A 24,860-nucleotide genomic window follows, 5' to 3' on the forward strand; every position below is an offset into this window, starting at 1 on the left:
CCTAGTATGCTTATTATCTGAAAATCCAATTTACAGACATCTCATTAAACCTCTCCAGTAGAGAGAGCCTTCAAATTTGCTAATAAGCAATTGGGTGTTAAGATAAAATTAATTATACAGCACCAATCACAACTAATTTAAATAGGTGAGATGCCATCAAAACGGTTATTTAGTGTGCTCTCTTTATTATTTCATTTCCACAAACATAAAAATATAACATGAGTGGCAACCTCTGACCCTTAACCCCAATTTTCACGTTGTTGAAGTTCCTTATCTTCCATGGTTTTTCAAGAGAAGGGCTGAGGATCAAATGAGTGTGTGTGGGGGTGGAGGGGTGGGGGTGGTGCTGGGAAGGAGTGGCTTGGCCGAGTGGGAGCTGTCAGCTGGGCACTCACTCCTTCAGGGTCCTTCTGATGCCACGAGAACAGGTGGACTCTGTGGAAACAAATCGATTTGATGCCTTTTGAGTCAAAGTACTTATGCTGTGTCTGATTGCTGAGAACTATCCTTGTGAGCACAGGGCACAGAGCCATGGACCAGCTGGGCTTCATGTTTGCAGAGGGTCCTCTGACATTAAAATGACTCCCCCATTCAGCCCCATTTAGACCTCCCTCCCCACAACCGGGGCCTCTCTTGGCAGCCAGTAGGGGATGGAAGGGGTAGGAACCAGATCACACACACATAAAAGGCCTAAAATCTAGAATTTTGACATTTTCTCCAACTAAAGGTATGAAATCACTGTACTTTTGGAGTGTTAAAAGATTAATTTATTAAAATGTAAACACTTCATCCACCACATAGCTGTACCCATGTTTTGGCATCTCTTCAGTGTTTGGTGTATCTTGATCTTCAAAACTGGAAGTGGACCCAGATGTCCTTCCATAGGTGAATGGAGAAACAAACTGGGGCACATCCATGCAATGGAATTTTCTTCAGTGATAAAAAGAAGTGAACTCTCAAGCAATGAAGAAACATGGGAGAACCTTAACTATGTACTGAAAAGTCAAAGAAGCCAGTCTGAAAAGGCTACATACTGTATTAGTCCAACTATATGACATCATGGAAAAGTCAAAGCTATAGGGACAGTAAAAAGATCAGTGGTTGCTGCAGGTTGCCGGTGGAATGGGTTGGGGATAGAGGTGGGCATGAGTAGGTGGAGCCCAGGGCATTTTTAGGGTGGTGTAACTGTTCTGCAATCATGGATACATGACCTTACCCATTTGTCAAAACCCATAGGAATGTATAAACAAAGGGTGTGAACCCTAATGTAAACTAAGGACTTTAGTTAATAACATCAACATTGGTTCAATTGTAACAAATGTACCACACTAATGCAAGATGTTAATAATAGGGGAAGCCATGAGTGTGAGTGTGTGTGCGTGTGTGTGTGTGTGTGTGTGTGTGTGTGTTGATGGGAGGGTATATGAGAACTCTACTTCCTGCATAATTTTTCTGAAAGCCTAAACTGCTCTTAAATTAAAGCTTTTATTATTCAAAAAAATCTGAAAACAACAATAAGAACAAAAAAATAAGTGGCCTGGATTCTTTCCATCTCTGGAAGGCCCTGGCAAACCCAGCAATTACATACAGCTCTTTTCCCCAAATACAAAACTTCTCAAATGAAAGGAGCTAGGTAGAGGCTAAGCTGAAAATTGGAGTGATAAATGAATGAGCTGTAGGCCCACACAGGTCAAGAGAAAGATACTAAAATCTATTCCACTAAGTCCCAGTAGAAGGTAAACCCCTCAGGACCTGGGATTCAATCTTTCATTTCTATAGCCCTAATTCATAGAACAGTACAGAGAACACAGTAGGAGCTCAATATATGAGTGTCGGATGGGTGAGTGAATGAATGAATTAACAACACTAGCCTGGACAGATGATTCTTTATGCAATATATGATACTGTCAAATTCAACTGCCTGCAAGGGAATCATTTGTCTATGGAGTAGGCAAATTTTCAATTTGACGCTGACTTCAAGCCATTGCTCAGACCAAGTGCCCAGCTAAAGGAACATAAATGATCCTTAATATCCTACCGAGGAAGGCATAAGTGGAAGGAAGGAATCTGCAGTTGGAAACATCGGAGCATATTCCAAAACCAAAGAGAAATTCCTCTTGGATCGTCAGTTATTTGGGATTACCCAGGCCTGGGTCACAGTCCATTGATGTGGATAATCAAGAATTGACTGCACATGCGGATGTTAAGCCTGCTTGGACTGAAGCAGCCTCCAGTGGCCTGATCGTAGCCTCCCCTACTCCCCATGACACAGAGCCCAGGGTAGGAGCCTCCTACTATTTCTGCCAATGACTGGAGTTTCCTCCAGAGCTACAGGAAAGAACTGGTGTTCCTCATGGAACCAGAGCAAAGGTTAACTGGAGGGAGGGCATCAGAGAGGAGGAAAGAATCATGAATTGTCACTTGCACTTTCCTAGTACATCTCCTCTAGTACATCGCATGTATTGGAAGCAGAAACAACCATAAGCAGAGTTGAAGGGAAAGGAATTCTGCTTTGGGCACTGCTGTCCCTTGTCCTCATCCCTTCGTCTCTGGCACTTGGCTTCCACACTTGGGTCCGTCAGCTGCCCGAGGTCTTCCCCAGTAGCTTCCCCTGGGCACGCTCTACCTTCTCAGCTTCTCCTCTAGCCTCAGAACAACACATTTCCTGCTTACTACCAGGTTCTGCTGAAGGCCTTCCCTCAGCTTCCAAAGGTCAAATCTGGGGTAATTTGATAAATTAATCTGGGTTTTCAGATTAATGTGTTAATGGGTACTCTTTCTATGAGTTTTCGGGAGACTTGACTTTATCCATTTGTGGAAGATCGCAGGGGACAGGGCAGAGAGGTGGGGTGTGTTAGCCAGAGAGAGAATATTTTGGGCTCTGAACTGAGGTTCTCACGAGCTTCATATGGCTAGATCTGTCTGTGGGAGGTGGGTGAGGATTGGGGTGTCCCACACTGAGGGACAAGTGTAGGATGCCACTTGCTATTTTTCTACCCCAGTGGGCTCCTAGGACATTTTAGAGGCCTCCCATTTTGTCCTAGGAGTATTTAAGCCAATACAAAAAGGGACAATTTGAGAAATTATCATTGGCATCAACATAAATCCAGAAAAATGGTCCTACCGTCAACTGAAGAGTCTGTGGTCCGTTCTGGTGGGGTTGGGGCCTTGGATGCCCAGGTGCTGAGAATCCCACCCCACGGCTGAGCTTTCTAAAGGAGTTCTTAGCCTCACTGGCAAGAGAGGGATAATTTATAGGTTAACATTTTCTTTTAATGTGGGTAGCATTTTCCTCATTTATAGTTAATTAGGTTAAGCATGCATGGGGAGCGAGGGAGAAAGGCTTTTAGTGATGCTCTAAATGATTAGTAATTTGAATAAAGTAAAGAACCTCTAAAAGATGGAATGCTGGCACGTGTTGGACAGCCTCTCTGCAGTGCCAGAATTGGCCTCCTCTGGTTTCGAAGCTACTGTGGTCCTTAAAGCACTAAAATAAAAAGGTACAGCATGGGCTAAATATTTTAAATAGGTGCTAAGCCATTGCACGTGGGATATAAGTGACATCAAAACAAATGGCTGAAGACTGAACATACTGGATTTTTGGTAACCTCGTAGCCATGGGGTTGATATTTGGCCTTGAGTCACACCAACTTGCTCCAGGCCAGGAATAAAACAGGTGGTGGCGGGTGGTGGTGAAGAAACAACCTCATTTTGAGCCTTGCTTTCCTCATTTGTAAAATGGGAATAATAATGCCCCCCCCACGCACACACACCCGCCATGATAGTGTTGTTTTGATACTGAGAGATAATGCAGACAATGCATATATTTCCCCTGGCCTGTAGCTGGCACAAATACCTGGTGGATATTGTTATAAGCTCAAAACCATTCCCTCCTTTGCTTTAGCCTTTCCTTGTCTTCCTTCCTTTTAACCAATACAGACCTATTATTAGGTCTATGGCAGCTATCTCTTTCAAACCCAGTAGAACTCCGTATGCATGCAGTTTTCCCTCACACTAATCCGGCTGAAAGATTTTCACACAACTGCTTCCTTATCAATAATGTTCAACAACAAAGAAAAACATAAGCAACAGAAAGTCTTTGGCATGGTGTGCTGGAGATATTTATGCTGTTTATTTCCTCTAACTTGTCTGTTTCTATCATGCTGTAGCAGCTTCAGGCATTCGTAGAATATCAACACACCATCTTCTAGCACCTTCCATGCTCTCAGCAACACAGGCATTCGGTACAGAGGCGAGTGTGGGGTCCCGAAAAGAGCCTGGGGAACCTTCGCTTCATCATCCCCTGCGGCCGGTTCCCAGCCCCTCTGGTCCTCTATTTCACCCTCCATAAAATGGGGATGATAGACACTGTACTCCTGCCTTCATGGAGTAAGTAAAACAATTTAAATGAAAGCCTTATAGACCTCAGTTCCAGAGCCAAATAATTATTTTTCTGGACACAAGATTTTAACGGCTTAAAAGAAACCACTTGCTCCCCTTTGGCTGGCCTTTGGGTGAGTGCTTTAACACAGTCTCCTTTATCAGCCTCCCGGTGTGGGAAGAGATGAAATTTTGAGCGGAAAGAGCCTGGGTTTTGGAGCCAGGGAGACAGAAATTTGAATTTCGGTGGTTGCATGGCTGGCCCTGGGAGCTTGGGCAAATAGTTCAGGAGTCTGGGGCCTCAGTTTGTTCCCCTTAAACAAGGGCTGAAATAGCACGGAGCACACTCCTAGTGCCAGACGGAGGATAAATAAGGATAAAAATGGGCTAGCATGTAGTCGGAACTGAAGGGGTTCTAGTTCCCTTCCCCCCAACAATCAGTCAGGACCCCCCACGAGCCCTCATTTAGGCCCCTGAAATTCCTCAGTAAAAAGATGATTTTTAATTATCTCCTCCCCACCCCCTACAGCCTGACTGCACTTACCCTCCCCCCCCCCATCTTCCCCAGAAATGGACGCCTTCGTAATAGTGAGGCCCAGAAAAGAGGGGATCATTTAGCAGCAGTGTGCAGACTGGCGGGGAGATACGTTACCTTCCTAATTTTGAGCCACCCATGCCCTTGGGGCAGCTGGCCTGATGAGGCCTGGGTGATTCTTTTTCCCTTTGTTTTAATTTCATTCTAATTGAGTGTATGGCTGGAGATGCCTTAAATGGACTCTGTTGTTGTTTATATTTCCTCAGGGAGGTGCACCCGAAGACCTCCCTCTCTTTGTGATAACTTATTCCGGCCAGCAAGGAATATTTATTACATTTCCAGACTCTGCCACCCCCCACCTACCCCCAAGCCCTGGCAGGAGGGGCCCCAGCAGTTGCTGATGACTACAGAATTACTCAAGTGTGAACTGTTTCACTGTCTGTCACTTTGCTCATTAGGCAAGTGAGAAAATGTATCTATGGCTCTGTCTCACGGTCCTCATTAGCTTTGTGGGCACATTTTACTTCTCTTATTTGTCTCTTATTTGTTTTAAAGATGAATGCTTAAGAAACAGCATTTGGTCGGTGCTCCTCAGTATAATTTTAAGAAGCAAAAGCCTGGATAATCTTATTATCGTCCCAATAATTGTGTTGTTCAGACAACATGGACAGGGTAATTGCCTCTATTGCATTTCCAGCCAGGGTATGGGGGTGAAGCCATTATAGATATAGTAAGAATTTGAAGTGTTGGGGTAAGATCATGGTTTTTTGTGGCTCCCCCAATAAGGGCAGCTGAATAAGCTAATGAGCCTCTACCCAGAGAATGTTATTTTATTTCCTGTTGACACATCAACCCCCATAGTTAGCAAATATAATATTATTATAATCTCTAGTTTTAGATTAAATGTAACAGTATTTCCACCTGGAGATTTAGCAAAAGTTTAGTTTTTTTGGGGGGGGAGGGTGTAATGTGGGAGAGATATGTGGGGATATATTTAAGATTTGATTTTTATGGAACTTTTTTTACAGGTATTTATGGTTGTTTATCACCTCTAGATTTATTTACTGAGATCATAAAACAGAGCCAAGATCACCCAATATCATTCAAGAGTTTGACGTTCTGATTACCCTAGGTGATAGAAATGTGTCAGCCTTTTTCTCGTCTGCTGCGCTTGACTTGGGGTGTTTAGGATCCATTTTTGTTCAGCCATATAGAACTGTTGTTCCAAATTCTTTAACATCTGCCAGGAGCCCCAGCCACGGACCCCCTGTGGCTGATTCCTTAAGTGGAGAACATCCATCCCACGGGGCTAAAGGATGAAACCCTATGTTCTTTTCTGTACCTAACTTGAAACCTGAAGCATACACGCAGGGTGTCAGCTGGCACTGCGACACCGTGGCAGTTCCCACAGAGGTCTGCGTAGGGGAGCAAACAGATGAACTTGACTGCTAAATATGCAGAATATGTTTCCATTTATTTGCATTTTTAGATCTAGAATCTTGAAATCTAAGTAGTATAGAGAAAGAAGCATTCTCCTATTTTTTTTTTTTAAAGCTTGATTCTTTCAGTAACAATGCCAGCTAAAATGCCCAAGCGTCGTCTCCCTTAACCATTTTCTTCATTCAGAGAAATGAGAATGCACATAACCCATTCAAGGGAAATATAATGCATTATTATAATATGACTTGGCCTAAGTAGCTAATCACTTTTTATTAACACTTTTTGGCCCAGGGAGTTGGATTTCTCCAAGCTAGGACTGTCAGGGCAGGGATTCTGGGAATCTATATTAGTGATTAGCATTACAAGCTCCCGACTCCTGGGGTGATTCAAATTAATACAAAATAAAAGTGTAAATTTCCAAATAGCTCTCAAAGTCATATCTATTATTAAATTTATGTTATTAAAGCCCTTTCCAGCTGATCTGACAGGGCTCCAAAGCAGAGGGTTTCCTTAAATATCTGCACAACTCGACTTGGACTCTTGAAAATTAAATAAAAGAGCACACAATGAAAGATCAAAAGAGCTTTCTGTACAATTGAGTTACGCCTTGGCAGTAAAGTTTTCCACCAAACCAAATCCCTACAAAGCAATATTAGTTTCATGGTCACAGTCGCTTTTGGACTTTCCTTGATACATTTGGCAGCTATCTCGAGAGCATCCGAAGAACCACTGGCAACATCAATCACTCGTTTCATAAGCAGGCGCTACGAACCGACAGGAGGGCGCTTGGCCCGTTACCATCTTTCCACCACGGATCCCCTCCCCGGCAAGAAAAAAAAAGCAAACAGGTCCCACATAGAGACATTATGGAGCGCTCATCTCCGAATGAGGTTCTCCTAATGTGTAAATAACCTGCTTTCTCTAACCATGTCTTTAGCAGACTAAGTGGTTAATTGTTATTGATCAGCTCTGCCCACTGTTCCAATATCAGTCATTATTGAAAATAATCTCAGTATCCGTCATTAGGCATGCATCTGTTTCCATGGGAATGCATTTTAAACACGGAGAGCTGCCTGAGCGTTATTGGTTTCACTGGTGCTGCGGCACCGAGGGCTCTGGTTGCCCAATCTGTCATAGTTAATCAACTCTCATCTCTCAACACGGGCTGCAGTTATCAATGAGGTAAGGATTAATATTCTGGGTGAAGCAGATGATAAATCATTTGTATATAATTAGTGTACAGCAAGGTTACAGCTGACATGAATTTTTATCTTAATTATGAGAGAAATTTGTTCCATTAATTTAATTTAGTTTGCATGAGTGGCTAGACACCTAACAAAGTTAATCTTACACCTGTCATTACAACACTAAGGAGAGAGCCTCGGGTTGAGGCGCCGGTCTCGGCTCCTCTGGCGGGTGAGGATAATGTTGTCCAGCCTGATGTGGAAATAGATGATCGTAGACAGAAGATGTAAAGTCGACTCTTTCTAACGTTGTCCCAGGGGGGTTAGGGGAGAATATTGAAATGGCTCAACCCAAGTTGCTGTGCTCTGGATGCAGTAGGCCCCTTTCAAAATTACCTCTCACCTGCCTTATAAACCTGGCGAAAGACAGGAGACAGAAGAAATTTCATCTTTTTTTTTAATGCATACATGTAAGCTTCAGAGCCTTTGGCCAAATAAAGCTTTGCCTTATGACAAGCTACTGCATTGGTATCAAATGCCATGAATTAAGAAATGTGTGCTGTCTCTTCTAAGTGCTTTGTGTATATTTTATAATTGAATGGAATAATTCATATAACTCGATCTACCATACAAATGGTAATTACGCAGGCATCCCGCGAAGGCTTCAGAGTACTGCATAAACCTAAGCCCTGTATTAATTATCCAAGTAATTACTAAGCCTGATCAATCATATTTGATTGATAGATTAGGTGGGGCTGTTTATGCAACAGAAAGTGATGTTCCTTATTTATTTGGGTGACAATTGGCTACACATTTAAGTTAAAAAAAAAAAAAAAGACTTGCTGACCTGGCTTATTTCAAATTGTTTCCTTATAGACTCATCTTTGTGATAATTATTTGGCCTTGGATGTCTGACCCGGTGGGGGAGGAATTCTTTAAAGGAAGAAAGGGCAGGAAGTCACAAAGCCACGATCCAAAATCGCTGTATACAGAAAGATGGAGGAACAACTCCGGTAATGTTGACACAGAACTGAAAATGGCATCATGGAAGAACCCATTTCTGAAAGTGCATATTTGTAATATAAGCCCCAGCTTTCAGAGGATGAGTAGGACTCTGCCTTTAGGAAAGCCAAAATAAACCCGCAACAGAAATGCTAATGTGCACGGTAACTCAGATTAATGTATTGTACTATTAGTCCACAATTATCACTTGCAGATGGGGTCAAGAAGTGGAGAGTTGGTTATTCACAAGAAATGACTGATTTAAAAACAAAGAGCTCTAATGGAATTCAATAGTGCTTTTCAGTCATTCACTTGGCATCTCTATTACCTGAGATGATTCACAGTCCATTATGGGAGCTTCCATGCTAATAGAATGTCTATCTTCTGTAATACAGACACATCAGAGCACTAACTGGGAATCTGTCACAATGAATTTCATCTAGATTTCACTTCATCTCTTCATGGACTGTAAAATTTGCTCTTGTACAATGCCTAAATTTACTGTGGGTAATTGAGAGAGATCTATAGATGCAGCAGCACTCAGTAAAAAGCATCTTTTCCAAAGATCTATTGTAAATTGTGCAGCTTTGCTTCAGCTGGGGAAAGATTATGGTGAGCTGAATCTTGCCTTTACTAATGAGATGTTTTGGTGATTTCAAAAGAGGAGGTGGGGGGGCGGCGTGGAAAAAGGAACACAAGGAAAGGACCTATCTTTCATTCCGAGGAAAGCTTTGCAAGAGGGACAAAAATAAGTTTGGACACAGGCTTCATTACCTTCCATGGCAAGTATAAATCAGGGCCACAATAGACCTCATATTTTCCAAATCTGCCTGCATTTACTTGGCAGAGAAAGCATGTCTCATGCACGACCCAGCCTTCCAGTCACTTACATTTGCCTCCTCCTGCAGCTGCAGGTAGAACAAATTCCATCTCTCATTTGCTAAACCTTCTGTTTCACAGATTGTTAATCCTAACTAAAATATTTGGTATTAAGCTATCTGCATGAATTGTTGATAAAGAATTAAGATAACATTTGAGCTATTAAATATAATGTGTGCTCATATTTTTTCAATGGATACTTGGGTTACTGCTCATAAAGTATACACGCCAACCCTTTTTTTTTTTTTTTCATTCCAAACCGTTTCCCTTTCTTTATTTTACTTATTCCCATCAAAAGCTAAACAGAATCACTGGGTTCCCTTAACAATCGTAGGGTTTAATATTTGTTAGCCAATTAGAATTGTGATATATTCTATAGCTTTTTTCCTAAGCCAGGAACTGAATAATAGCCATCATGCTTCACTGGCAGTGAAGTGAGCTGAGCCTTTACATTAGGAGAAAATCAGAATGGTATGACTGCAGTTCATTACTGAAATAGGTAACTGATGAACTGAAAAGACAAAGGGCATTGTTAAATGAAATGTCATTATTAGAGGTGCTCATGTTTAACAAATGTACTGTAAGTTAATTCAGTAGTGTTTTCTATAAAGTTCTCCACTGAATGTTCGCTGCTCACTTTTACTGTCTCTGCATACCTAACATCTCCTTAAAAATGTCTTAAAGGAAAGAATGTCAACTTCCAATCATGGAGAGTAATTAAACTAAGGTCAGAACCGTCTTCTGAGCTCCAATGTTGGTGTTACTTTCACTGAAGTCCCTGACCAGATGCAGTTGTGTTTGTGTTCTTTGATTTACATGTAATATGCTAGGATGTTAATAATGCCAGAAAAAAAGAACATATATATATGCAAAATCATTTTGCAGAAGGCTTGAGAAAAAAATGTTTTCTGGTCGAAGGGAAAAAAAGCAATGAAACCCCTTTGGCATCTGTGCAAAACTGTTTGCTTGGCTCTGGAGGTGATAAAAATAATTTATGAAGCTCCACATTTTTAGCAAGAGGAAATGACCTCAGCTTTTGGCAATCTGATGCAGTTCGTGAAGCCTCTCTCCACTACTTTTATGGATTTCCTTGAGCTACATATTCTGTGACTTGTACTGCAGATTTATTAGCAGATACATAAGCCACATTAAGTAATATAAAATGCAGTGAATGCGTCAAACGACTCTGCAGGGTCTGAGTGACAGCACGCAAGGAGCGGCCCCTTTGGGGAAGGCACTCCGAATTGAATACCTGTTTATGCATTTGTCCAAAGCAGGCTCTGGATCATGTTTTAAATAAGACATTATTTCAAAACGAAAGAGTCTCCTGCTGAACCCACAATATTTATCGGGTGGCAGGAAGAGGGTACATGGTCAACTTCAAGATCTAATCAGGATTTTAAGTGTAAACACTCTTTGCTGCTAGTTTCGGGGTGAAGCATGACTTATCGGTAGGAGAAAGTGTCCCCCAGCATACTGTGTTTGGTTCGAAGCAAGACAACTGAATAGCATTTTGATGAGCGAGATGCAGACTGACCAGTAATGTCAGTGCTCCGTAAAAAACAAGAAAAATACCAGTGAGGAAATGTATCCAATAGTGGCATACACTAAGTGCTTAAAACAGAGCTGGAAGGATTTTTGAAAAACCTGTATTCCGCCTCTACTCTCATAAAAGGCAGGGGCCCAGTGGGGCAGAGTGGAAAGAGGATCGGTCTGGCAGTCGGGAGAGCCAATTTCTCTCTGGGCCAGGTGTGTGGCCTTGGTCAACTCACATCCTTTCTCTGGAGCTCCTGTTGGGGCTCCTGGTATCCCTTCCAGCACAAAAATTCCTTGATTCTTTAAGCAGTGAGGTCCAAATGATCCATGTATGTGAAATGAGATCACAGAACATAGGGATACCTCGACCAGCACTGAATTACTTGGGAAGCTTCAGGCCCTGGCAGAAACCCAAGCAGGAAAAGGATGGGCCCGTGGTTTCATGGGGAACCTTAATTTCATGTTCCTGTGACTGTTTCATTTTACTGTTACCTATTCCCTTTTAAAGAGAGCCTTGCAAGGCTCAGTTACAGGTATCTCCTACCCATCCAGAAAGCCTTTCAGGTGAACTCCACCCTGCGATGGCCTGTCCATTCTCTGAAAATTGTCAGCTCTTTGCACTTCTTTATACTGTCCATATGAATCTGTTAAGCAGAGTGGTCAAGCGATCAGGTTCTAGAGTCACAAGACCTGAGTTTAAGTCTTGGTTCTGCCATTACTACTGTGTGACCTCAGGCAGATCTCCTAACTTCTCTGAGTCTTGCTTTCCTCTTCTGTAAAATAGGGCTCATAATCATAGTATTACTTAATGGAGTATTGATTATTAAATTTTTAAGATCAAATTTCTCTAGAATTCAGCACAAAGCATGACACAGAATAAAGTTCTCAATATATGTTAGCTATTATTATTGACATTATTATTATTACTATTTCTTGCATATTTGTTTTGTCTTTTCTTAATAAGAGTGTTTATTAAAGCCAGAGTGACAGCAGCACATGCCATATGTATTCCCTACAGTGGCTGGGTTCATGTTATGTTTACAGAAAATAGGTACCGATGGGTAAGCCCTGTTGAGGTGGAAGAAGGAGGATAAAGCATCATAGTAAGAAGATAAAAATATCTGTGCTCCCCTTGCATGGAGAGCAGTTCTAATAATGGCTACCATTATTAAACACTCCTGTCACACCAGGTACTTTACATAAGTTATTTCTAATTAGTATCCCACAAGGTACATGTTATTATACCTGTTTTATGGGAGCAAAAATTGAGGTTCAAGAAAGGTAAGAAGCATTCACAAGGTCATGCACAATTAAAGTGAAAGAATGGGATCCAGACTCAGGCCTGCCAGCCACCAATGTCTGTTTCTGTCCTAAAGCCCTTCTATCCCATTCAGATGCTCAGCCTCTGAACACGCTACATAGCTACCTCCTGCTGGTGAGCTGTGGGAAGAACTTAGAGCCGAGGTAGCCATAGACAGCCTCAGTGCTGAGTCACATAGAGCCAGATGCATCACAGCAGTGGCAGCAGCTAAAAGCTGAGTCAGTCTTCTAAAGTGCCTCTATGTAAAGAAGTGCAGATCGCACCTTGACAATTACCAATACTAGGGTTCTCTTTGAACCAAAATGATGGTGGCTTTGGACAAATGGTGTTAGATAATGAAGACACAGAATATGAATATTAAATGACAATCCTTTGATGCCTCATTACTTGGAAACAACAACCATGCCTTATACTTATGAAGTCCCTCTGTCACCCTAATATGCTTGTCAGTATTAAGGTAGGAGTTGTTAGATGGGGGAATCCACATCATAAACCTGGGGACATGGCCTGAGAAGAAAGATTGGGTTGGGAGACACAGCCATGATCAGTGGTAAAATCCCACTCAGAAGTGTTAATATAGGTTGTGGGTTGGATGGGGCCAGCAGAGAAGCCACGCAGGGCACCTTGGGCGCCATATTGCTAGGAAAAGCACGGTATTATGAACGTTTTGCCTGACTGGAACATCTGATCTCTCCAAGCAATCATGTCCATATCTGAATGTTGTCGCGCCTCCAGAAATCTCCCATCCCAGACCTGGTTTATTTCCATTGTTTCCTCAAATGCGCAGTAGAAATCCTGGGACTGTAAGACAAGACAGAAGGCCCCCGAAGACATCTGCCAAGGGTATACATGTCTTCACAGCGATGGAGCCCCGAGCTCTGCTAGCTGATTTAGTAAGAAAGTCGGGGCAAACCCCCGATTATTATCTCTAATAATTCAAAACAAAAATTAGACAGTTGCCTGAAAAATTCAGGTAACCAAAACAAAAATGAGGGGGAACTTTGTTTATTTAAATTATGAGGATAATTGCCTCAATTCTCCAATTCCCCTCTGTGGGGTGGACTTGGCTTGAGGTGTCAGTATCCATGGTGACTCATATAATAAGTAAACTACATTCGCTCTGCTACTAGCAGAAAGGAGAGGTAAAGGTCTTGAAATATCTTTCATGGCTGCCTTCCAGAGCAAGGGATTTCATTATATCCTGAAGACATGAGGCGGTTCAAAGAGATCTGAAATATGGAATGAGAAGGAGGAGGAGGAGAAGTTTGGGATTATACACTTGCTTTTTAGTTTTGTTTTTATAGATGAGGATCAGACGCTAAAGGCAGACACTCTAGGGGGAGGCTTTATTCTTCTGGTCCAGGGTTTTGTTTTGGTTTGGGCTATGGTTGATATCTTTCCAGAAAGCTCCCCCACACGTTCACCCTTATGTACATAATTTCAAATAAGTATGACAAGGAATCCTTTAAAAATATATATGCACATGCTTGATTTCATATTCCATCCCTGAAATGAAACTTGAGGGAACAAATGCATGATGTTGCCTGTTTAATAAGTCCAAAAAAAAAAAAAAAAAAAAAAGTGGGACAATAATATAAATCATCCCCAAAGAGGCACTGCAATATTTCTGTAACAACAGAATAATAACTTGCTTTGCATCCGTTGACTCTTGAAAATCATTTTATGATTACAAGCATGTAAACTATTCTAATTATTACTGTAAATAATTAATCATTTCCTTTGCAATCACTTATTAATTAGCTGTCATAACATTGTTGCGAGTTAGGTGGAAGACAAGGATTCAATATTCAGTTATTAACACCTAATTAAAATATTCATTGTTTTCCATATGCTGTTTTTAGCTTTGCTTGGGAACATAGTTTATTTCTCTAACAAGGGACGTTGTCCTCCATTTGCTTAGCTATATCGCCATCTGTTGTTGGGAAGTGGAAAATGCCCTCTCTGCTTTTTCACCTAAACAAAAGCTTAATCTTTACCTCTCAGCTTTTCTTTGGGACTGAGACAGTTTGAATGATGCTGATATATTTTTCTTGACTTTATTTTTCCTACCACTGTCTACATAAAGTATTCTGCTGACTAATTTCAATGGCATCATCTAATGGGTAAGTCCATTCATGAAAATGCAGTGAAATATACCAACTAGTCCAATCTAGGAAAAATATGAGGGAGAGAATTAGCTGGCTAATTTGGTTTTTATTTCCTTTCTTCTGCAGTCTTTCTCTCGACTTGTACTGATTTTTTTGTATTTGCAATTTAGTGTGTTCTAAGTAAAGAAAAATTTAAAATTTAAATTACCAACGTGAATTTTAACATTCATCTTTATATTGCACGATGTCAGTTTTAAATGCAAATATAAGAGCATTTCACTTATATGCAGAATAAGTGAGATAACTTAATTTGCTATTTTGCAGCTTATACACACGTATGTATTTTGTTCTTACCAGAACAGTAGAAATGGTGCACAGAATGAACTCACCTGTTTTTATTTCACTTGATATGTTTACATTCTACTAACACTCTCTACCTTTGGCTTACTGATGTGGAAGGAAGGACTGAAAGAAAAAGCAACTATAGGTTGCCCCACCCTTTCCTTTCCTCCTGTGCCATCATGGTTGGTGAGTACTGGCTAATATAGGAAGTAAAATGAAAAAGAGTATGATAGTGTTCCCTGGCCATTTGTGTTTCTTAGAATGCCATTGCCTTCTTTCTGTGTTTAAAGCAAGTTCTGGTTCAAATTTAACGTCAGTCACGAACATAACATGCTTGCCTCAAAGAGAGCTACAAGGCCCGTGCATCATGGGTCCACTGGAATTCTGTGCTCACAAGGCCCTGCAAACCCTATAAGTGAATGGGGCGGCAAGGAACGGCGGATGTGCCTATTGCACTTATCTTCTCTACTCAGTCCAGTGTCCTGCTGGACTTCCCTTATAAAACACAGATTCAAAGATCAAATTATCAAGAATTTCAAGACAGTGAGAGCAGAACATTAAACCAAGCACGCGGGACCCTGTGGAGTAGACAGCACACATCACACTCCCTCGAAGCTGGCCCAGTGATGATGGACAAAAGAACAATTCTGAACCCAGGCAATTTGAGTCCAGAGCCCATGCTCTTAACTATCAAGCTTTACTGCTGCTCACACTGAGCCCAGAGGTACCTTCAAAGGCTCTGGCCCATTGCTCACAGAATTAAAGATATGGTAGCTGCAGGCCTTAGAAGTCCAGTCCTTCATTTCAGAGACAAGGGATAAGAAACCCAAAGAGCCACAGGACAGCCCTGGTCTCCTGAACCCAAAATGTCAAAAAGGAATGCAATATCTCATTCCCCTCCCCACCTCTTCCCCAACCTCCCCTTCCTTTGGTGATGCGCTTCTCCCTTCCAATGCCCCTGCAACCTGTTCAGTCCCTGTGGTTCCCGTGAGCTGGACTCCCACCATGGAAGAGCACGTAACTCAGCCTGGCAAAGCTGTGTCCTCTGCTGTGGGGAAAGACACTGCTCTTCCTCCAGGATCTTGAAACGTGAGGACCATGACATCACAGAGCATCCAGTGGCCACCTTGTCACCCTGGAGAGAGGCTGTCTTGAGAACGAGGTCAGTGTGGAGGGAAGCAGAGCTGAGAGGTGAGAAACAAATCTCATCCCTTGAGCACCTGGATCCATACAGGCCTCAGGTACATGAATGAGCTGATAAACTCCCCTTTTTTCTTAAGCATATATGAATTGGGTTTCTGTTCCTTGCAACAAGGAATTCTGATTAACATAAGTGGAGTAACAGGTTTGAAAATTATCAGATAAGCATGGTGATTGAAACCACAGAAAGGGTGCAGTGATAAGAGGTCCAAGGGGAAAGCTCTAGAGAAGTTCATTTAAGGAGAGAGGGAAGGAAGAGAAGCTGGCAAAAGAGGCAGAGGGAGCAACTGGGAGTTTCCAGGAGACCCAGAACAGGAGAGAGTACTTACCACACAGGAGCAGAAAACATGGGATTGTTGGCAAGGTCAGGGGTTACAGAAAGTTTAACCAAGATGAGGATTGAAAAGCCTGACTTAGAAATGAAGTCAGTGGAGACTTGTGCCAGCAGTTCCTTGAGTGGTAAGAAACAAAGCAAGGGGGCTTTGGGTTAAAGAGTGAGTGAAATAAACTTGTGGTTAAAATGGTAGGTTGAGTACAGGTATAGATTGCTACTCCTCCTGAGATGCCACTAAAACGAGAATAAAATAATGGGGAAAAAAGTTTTAACTTACAAGGACAAGGTGAGAAGAGAGGAGACAAGAGCAAATGAAAAATGTCAACAAATCTTTGGAAGCAGAAAAACAGATGGAGAACTGGTAACTGGCTAAAAAAGAGGAGGCGTAAACCCTGGGGTATTGGCAAGGGGTGATTGGCTTCTGGGAGCCCTGAAAGTCCAGCACTGAGGCACCAGGAATCTTGGAGGGCAGCAGAAAAACTCAAGGCTAAAAATGGGGAGATTGTTGGAAACCCTCTATTAGAGCAATTGGACATGCCATCCCACGTTCTCCCCACCCTCTACAGTTGGGTCACTAATCCACCAATTCCCACAAGAAACAAGACAGTTACTCCCTAGAAACAATGAATGGTCCAGGATTTTGACTCTGGAACACCTGGCAGAGAGAAGGTCATGGATGAGACTCGGCACGGGAAATGGGGATTCCAGAACTCTGCATAACTGTGAGACCCACTCCTTGCCCATTTTTACTGAAAGGCCTCTAATCAGATGTCTGCTCTCCAAGCAGGAGACTGAAAGAACTTCTCTGCAGAAAGAGTGCCCCGTGGTGGTTTTGCACTGTGATGACTTAGTCAAACACAAACTGCAGGTTTAACCAAATCCCCTTTCCTGTGCGGTCCTAGGTTAGGGTTCTAGAAAGCCGAGGACGGCACAGCCTCCGTTATGTTTGACCGTTGAGGATGCCAGGCCCAGGACAGCTCACCACAGCTCCCACCGCAACCCCTGCAGCCTCTGGGTACTGGGTCAGGAGCCCTGGGTCAGAAGTGCGAGCAGCTCTGTGTCCAAAGGTTTCCGTGTCCTTGGCTGGCCACCTGCAGCTCTGAGGTTGAGGCAGGAGAGCACCCAGGGCAGCCACATCCCTTTCCCAGCCCATGGAGGAAGTTAGAGAGGCAAGAGAGGGAGTCTGCAAATTAAAGTTGCCCCAGGAGAGTTCCAAGCATCTCTCCAGCCCTCAGTCCCTGGAACCCCGGGATCGTGGCCTCGGCGCAGGTGCAGTGATGGGTTTCAGAACGTAGAGGCAGGGGCCTTTGGTGGAGCACACTCGCTGTAGTGGGAGCTCAGAGGTGCATTCTCACAGTTGCCACAGAGGTGTCCTGAGCCGGGAGGGCTGTGGGGGAGGCTTTCCCTTTCTCCGCCCTTCTGAGAAGCCCTCGTAGATCTGAGGGTGCCTGCAAGAAAAGGTGACCAAGGTCTCATTCCCCTCTGGACTTGTTTTTGGGCAGTGAACGCATTGCCTTGATCTCCCCTTGGTGTAGCAGGCTTCCTGCCCTAGCGTGGCTTTCTCACGATCAAAGGACCTTGGGAAGATGACAGTGCCCCGCCTGAGGCATCAGACCACAGGGCGAGGGGACCCGAGAAGCAAGAAGCTGTGGGGTGTACCGCTGGGGATAGGAGAGGGAAAGGGGGTGAAAAGGAGCTAGCTGCAGCCAGAATCTCCCAGGTGGGGAACTGTTCAGTGGGGAGACCCTGCATGAACAAACACCCCGGCCGCCGCCACCCATCACACGCACAATAGGTACACAGACGGTCTTTGGGGTGCTTGGTCATTAGTTTTACCAAAGCTGTAGCAGTTATGAAAAGGGTTCTTAACACTGGGTGCGGCAAGAAGTAAGGAGAGTGAGGAAGCTGGGATATGCACTGGTCCAGCCTGAGCTGGGGGTGGGAGTTTTAAAATCTGCCCAGAATAGCTGTAAACTGAAAGCTCCTGGAGAGCCATGGGATCCGCTGAGACATCGCTGAGGGATGGGAATGGAGATTTGGAGAAGCATTGTTGGAGGCAGTGATTGGAGAAAGATAAAAACCATTTCTTACATGTAACCCACTGGGTTCAGACAGCTCAATAAACAGGTAGCAATCAAGAGGTCCTGGAGGAGGCAGGGGAGATGGTACCAAAAGCCCAGGTGGAGGGATGGACCCTGCCAAAAGGAGGCAGGACTTTTGGGGGTGATGGAAATATTCTGTCTGCATCGTGGTGGTGGGTACTGTGGTGAAATGTATGTAAATTAATCTTCAATGAGGTTTTTTTGTTTTGTTTTGTCTTTAAAGGAGACTCCCCTCCTGCTCTGACTCTTGGAGGAAAGGTGTGAGGAAGACAGACATGGAGGGGGTGGTTGTGGTGGATGTATTGGGGTAGCATATTGAGAGAGGACAAGCCCCAGAAAAGGAGGCAGTCACATGCAGAAAGGCAGGTTTGCTTATAGGATTAAGGGCCTGCAGGACTTGAAATTGCTTTGGGGAGCAAGGAGTGAAGGAGCTCCTGAGCCCACGTAAGTAATTACTCTGTCAGAGCTGAGGGCCCAGCGGAGTCGGAGGCTCTGAATTTGTAGCCGCCCAATGCCTGCTGGGTTGATAGTGGAAACAACAGATGGGTGGGTTGATCCATAGTAGGGGTGAAGAAAAGGTGCAGCCCAAGGGCAAGGGCACTGTGGCCGTCCTTGAAGAGGCTGAAGTGCTGCCTGTGGGGAGAGCTTGGTCACCAGGGGTGCTGTCTGCTGAGCTCTTGGGTCCACCCCAGAGATTGGGTCCACTGTCGCTGGAGTGTGTTATTTTTTTAGAGCTCAAGAAATAATTCTGCTGTGCAGCGCACACACACACTGCAGTGGAAACTGTCCCCCAGTGGGGTGGACGGGCAGGGAAGCCAGGAGGTGTGAGGTGCTAGCACACAGTTTCCAGGGGATGAGTGATGGAGAAAGGAGAGCAGTGTGGCCTGGGGGAGGAGTGCTGCCCTAAGGGATGGGAAGACAAGGTCTCTACCTACTGTGCTGTCAAGGAATGGTGGGGCCTTGGCCACAGGTCTCACAATGGTGCAATGATGGGTATATCCACATAAGGGAGTTATCTTGTCCCCTGCTATTTAATTTGTCAACATTTTAAAAATGGGAGATTTTATTTAATTGTATGGATACACAATGTATTCATTTTCTAGGGCTGCTGTAGCAAATTACCACAAACCAGGTGGCTTAAAACAACAGAAATGTATTCTCTCAAGGTTGTGGAAAAGTCCAGGGGTGGGCAGATTCAAGCTTCCTCCATGGGCTCTTGGGAAGAGTGTGTTCCTTGCCTCTTCTACCTTCTGTTGGCCCTGGGTGCTCCTCGAGTTGTGTCTGTGTAACTCCAGTCTCTGACTCTGTCTTCACGTGTCTTCTTCTGCTCCCTCTGTGTCTTTTCCTTTTCTGTCTCTTATAAGGACACTTGTCATTGGATTTAGGGCTCATCAGGATAATCCAGGATGAGTGCATCTCGAGATTCTTAATTTAATGACATCTGCAAAGGCCCCTTTTCCAAATAAGGTCACTGTTCCAGTTTGCTAAAGCTGCCAAAATGCAAAATGCCAGAAATGAATTGGCTTTTATAAAGGGGATTATTAGGTTACAAATTTACAGTTCTGTGGCCATAAAAGTGTCCAAACTAAGGCATCAACAAGAGGATACCTTCACTGAAGAAAGGCCGATGGCTTCTGGAACACCTCTGTCAGCTGGGAAGGCACATGGCTGGCATCTGCTCATCCTTTGCTCCCAGGTTGCATTGCTTTCAGCTTCTGATTCCAGTGGCTTTCTCCTTAAGCATCTGTGGGTTCTCACTTAGCTTATCCAGGGCAAACTCTGGGCTTCATCTCTTAGCTTAGCATCTCCAAATATCTGGCTCTGTGTCTGCTCTGAGCTCTCTTAAAGACTTTAGTAAACTAATCAAGACCTGCCCTAAATGGGCAGGGTCAAAACTCCATGGTCACACCTAGGGTGGCTGTATCTTTTGGGAGGCCACTGTTCAACCCACTACATGCGGTTTTCCTGGCATCAGTCAGACGTAGCCAGCATTCCCATGCAACAGCGGCTGCTCTGTTTCCGCAGTTCCATCACTCTGCTCCCACCACCCCACCACTAAGCCACCCAGTCACTCCTTTCTGCTTAGTCCTTATAGGCATTTGAGTTGCAAACCCTGCCTCAGGTCAATCACTTAATTTCTAGGGCTTTCATTTGTTAAAAAAAAAAAAATGTATATGCATACACACACATAACTGATGGGATTTGAGAATTTCTTTATCATGAGCTTCACTTCTTTATGTTTCAGGTCCTGACTCTTCACCCATTAAATGAGAGGCTCATGCTAGCTTACAAAAAGGATTAGCAGCAACACCAATAACTCAAAAAAAATTCAATTGTTTAACAAAAATTCTGGGTTTCTTACTCTATGCTAAGCACATGGTGGCTCAAGGAAAAGTCAAGAAGACAGAAACAGTCTCTGCAGCTTCATGAAGTTTAGAGGGGATTTTGAGAGTCCCAAATAAATAAATTGTCCTATATTCAAACAGTGGAAAACTATGGCAATTAAAACATAAAATCTGGGTGCATCTCACAGTCACAGTAGTGAGCATCTGTAAGAAGTTCAAGAACAGGAGAACTAACCTATGGTGATAAAAGTTACTTGATGTAGGGGGTGGGCAGTAGAGACGGGCAGCTTCCTGGGATATTGGAAATGATCATAACTTGATCTTGGTGCTGGTTCCAGATTTATACACATACAGAAATTCATCAGGATCAGGCATTTTTCTGGGTGTATGTTATACCTCAATACAATGTTAACAAATATTCCCACCCATTTGCCACCAATAAGTGCTGTTGAAAGAACTACAATGCTCTGCAAAATGACCTGATGAGATTGGGTTGGGGAGGTTGGGGAGGTCCAGGAAAGCTTCCCCAGGGGAGTCAGAAGAAGAGGTGGCAAAGAGGGTTTCACATAGAGACTAGCCTTCAAGGGGCACTGAGGTGAGAGAGACTTGACATCTGGAAGATCTGAAAGAACGCCAGAAAGGCTGGGGCACAGGGAGCAGCAAGAGGGAGTGGTGTGAGGCAAGCCTGAGGAGGTAGGCAGAGGTTAGAGTGGGCAGCCACTGGTAGCCCACCTGAAGGATGTTGCGCTAGGCTCTGAGACCTCTGGAGGGGCTTTTGAGCAGGAGGCACATCATTGATTACTGTGAAAAGAGTGACTAGTCAATTCAGGTACAATGAAGGGTCTCTCTGTTACTTTTTTCCCACTTTGCATTCAGGGGTCCACTCATTTAACATAGATCATATCTTCTCTAACTTTTCCTACTTATTCTGCACATAGTACAGAATAGTGCCCATGGAGTCTTTCTCTGGCATACACTCTGGATGACGCAGGTAAAGCTCTCCCAGATGTGACCTCTGGAGATAGACTACATTCCAATGTACAGATCAAGACCTTTCACCAGATAACCAGCCAGCTCGGTTGTCTAGTGCCCCACTGCTCCCACGGGCTTCCATGGGAACACTATGCTTCACTTGTTATCTGTAGTGGAATATGCTTGGGAAATAACTTGGTCCACACATAATGCGATGTTAATGTGCAATAGGATTATCTAAGGGAGGGAAATAATGTGGAACATTTCAAACTTACCCGAACCATGGAACCCTTTTGGGGTGTGAACAGTATTAGCAAATCAAGGTATTATTCCATGGAACACACTTTGGGAAATGGTGACCTGAAGTCTGACTGCACAGTGCTCAGGTTCTTTTTTCTCTTGAACTTTTTATTTAGAAATAATTTCAAACCTACAGGACAGTTGCAAAGATAATACAAAACTGATTCGGAAAACTCCAACATACGCTACCACCACCACTACCACTCACTGCTAATTCCCAGATACACCAACTTTAATGTTTTGCCATATTTCCCATATCATTCCATCTATCTATCCATCTGTTCTTTCCATCCATCTACCTATCTTCCTGTCTGTATGTCTACCTGTCCATCTGATCTATTTATTTTCCAGACATTTGAGAGTAGGCTGCACTCATCAGGCTCCTTTGAGACATAATTCTTCTATGTACATTTCCTAAGAACAAGGATATTTACTTATATAACCCCTTTAAATACAGTTATCAACTTCAAGAAATATAGCATTGATATAAAGCTTACAGTCTATTTTCCGATTTCTTCATATGTCTCAATAATATCCATTTGAGCCTTTTCTCTTCCATTATTAGATTCCATCCTGGATCATGTATTGTCACTGTCTCTTTGGTTGCTCTTGCTTAGGTTCAGTTTTAGTTTCCTTGGATGCTCAAACAAATACCACAAAATGGGTCGGGTTAAACAATGAGATTTATTCACTCACAGTTTTGAGGTTAAGAAAAAGTCCAAATCAAGGTATGCTTGTTCCATTAAGACTGTGGTGTTCTGGGCCTGGCTGCTGGCGATCCTTTTTCCTTAGCTTGCCACATGGCAAGGCACATGGTCTCCGAGTCTTGCCCTTCTCTTCTGGGTACTGTTGATGTTCAGCTTCTGGCTGCTCCCTCTGTGGCCTTTTTTTCTCTTTGAATTTCATTCTCTTATAAGGACTCCAGTAATAGGATTAAGTCCCATCCTGATTGGGATGGGTCACATCTTAACTGAAGTAGCCTCATCCAAATATCCTACTTACAATGGGTTCACCACCACAGGAATGGATTAGGTTTAAGAACATGATTTTCTGGATTATGTGCAGCTCCAACCCACCAAGGTACTTTTTACTAGTTAGTGATTTATGGTATTAAAATGAGCAATCACTTTTAACTTAGTTCTTTCTTAAAATAAAATATAAATAAGTGACCAAAAGTTGAGGTTGTTATTGATGCTTGATTTTCTCAAAGCTTTACATTCTTCCTTCTCGCTCTTCGTATTTGTTCTTTGGAACCTCATTCATCTTTGTTGGCTATAAATTATTCTCTTCTCTAGTGATCTTTAAGTACCTAAAAAACTTCTACTGACTCCTCATATCATTTGGAAGAAACTATTATTTTTTAACCATTTCAGAAATCACTATAAAGCTAACTGGACTCCGACCCCATTCTAAATATCACTGCTGATATGAAAAGCAGTGTTTTTCATATCTCAAGTCCAAAATCATGTTATCTGTTGTAGAAAATTTTAGTGGAACAGACTGCAAAGAACCCTAGAAATGTTAATTCTGACATAGTGAGGTTTTTGGTATTCAACCCAAGCTTTGCATTTCCTTTGCAATTTTCAAAATGCACAGCCTCATGCTCTCTTTCAAAGGCTCTGGTATTATCCAGAAGCAATTACGAAGAAAAACGAAATTACCTTTCGTCATTCTATCTATTCAGGGCCTTGGAAATGCAGACTGACAATGAGCTGACAATTATTTGCAATCCATTTTCAGTTAATTTCACCATAAATTGAGCCTGAGTACTGCTGACAAATAAAATATATTATTCATCTAAAAACATTCTCTTTGGGGCTCCAGATCTCCAATCTATTTCATTAGTGATCACAGCAAACTAAGTTGGGAATTGATTTATGCAATACTTATCCCTCTACAATAATTAATTAGGAAAATAATACTTTGGTGGAGCTTTGAAAAGGAGCAGTTTCTAAGGCTCTTTGATAAAAAATAAAACTTTTAAAATAATTATGAGACAATGTCCCTAAGGGAGTCGATATGCATTGCCTCTGTCTATTTCCACAAGACGCTAGACCTAAATCACAGTCAGGGAGAGCTCCTTGAATCTCAATGCAATTCATCTACAGTTCTTGAGCCTGTATTACGTGCCAGGCACCATGTGCTGAGTCTGTGAGGGTTACAGAAATGGAGTAGAGTGGGTACCCCATCCTCAATGAGGGTACAAGGCCAGGGAGTCATGTCCAGTATTAAATGTGCTCATAAATGCTGTCATAGATGCAATAGCAAAGTGTTTTGCCCTCATAGAGGCTGCAGGGATTGATTCTGCTTGAATCATTAGGGAATGCTTCACAGGAGAGAGCAGCATTAGAATTGGTCCTAGGTACAGTTGCAATTGCTGTTGGCTAAGGGTGGGTGGGAATGGGAGTGCATTTCCAGGCAGACAGAATAGTATAAACAATTCCAGAATAGTATAAACAAATACAAAGAACTAGGACAATTCCAGGAGGGTTTGAGAAGATGTGAGAAGTCTAGGGTGGCTGCGAGAGATTAGGAGAGGAAGGTATGTTGGGACCAACTTGTGAAAAGGGGACTTAAAGTCCAAAAACTTTATTTTTAATAAATGGGAAACCATTAAAGGTTTCTCGGTCAGGGTCTTTGCCGTTCAGATGATATATCTGATGGCACTGTCACAGGGTGAAGGAGTTCCTGGAAGTTATAGTAATTGTCCTGGTGGGTGACAATAAGAATTATGAGAGAGGAAAATGGGGGAGAGATGCAAGAAGGAACAGAACTGAGTCCATCCCCTCAGGAGAAGTCAAGGCACTCTGAGGTCAAGGTGTTGGAAGGAACTTGTGGTTATTGAAGTCTTGGAGGTTGTGAGCAAGAGATGGTGAGGAA

General features: G+C 43.0%; 1 long non-coding RNA gene across 1 annotated transcript in view; it reads right to left on the minus strand.

Moving 5' to 3' along the window:
- Nucleotides 1–336: 336 nt before the first annotated feature.
- Nucleotides 337–24,860, minus strand: part of LOC119544295 — a 42,058-nt gene continuing 17,534 nt past the window's right edge. Inside the window, exons 3-4 of the long non-coding RNA XR_005218813.1 lie at nucleotides 3,125–3,233; nucleotides 337–435 (exon numbers count right to left, since the gene is read on the minus strand). This is a non-coding gene — a long non-coding RNA (uncharacterized LOC119544295). The remainder of the gene's footprint in view (nucleotides 436–3,124; nucleotides 3,234–24,860) is intronic.

This window comes from Choloepus didactylus, chromosome 9 (assembly GCF_015220235.1).
Source record: "Choloepus didactylus isolate mChoDid1 chromosome 9, mChoDid1.pri, whole genome shotgun sequence".
NCBI lineage: Eukaryota > Metazoa > Chordata > Mammalia > Pilosa > Megalonychidae > Choloepus > Choloepus didactylus.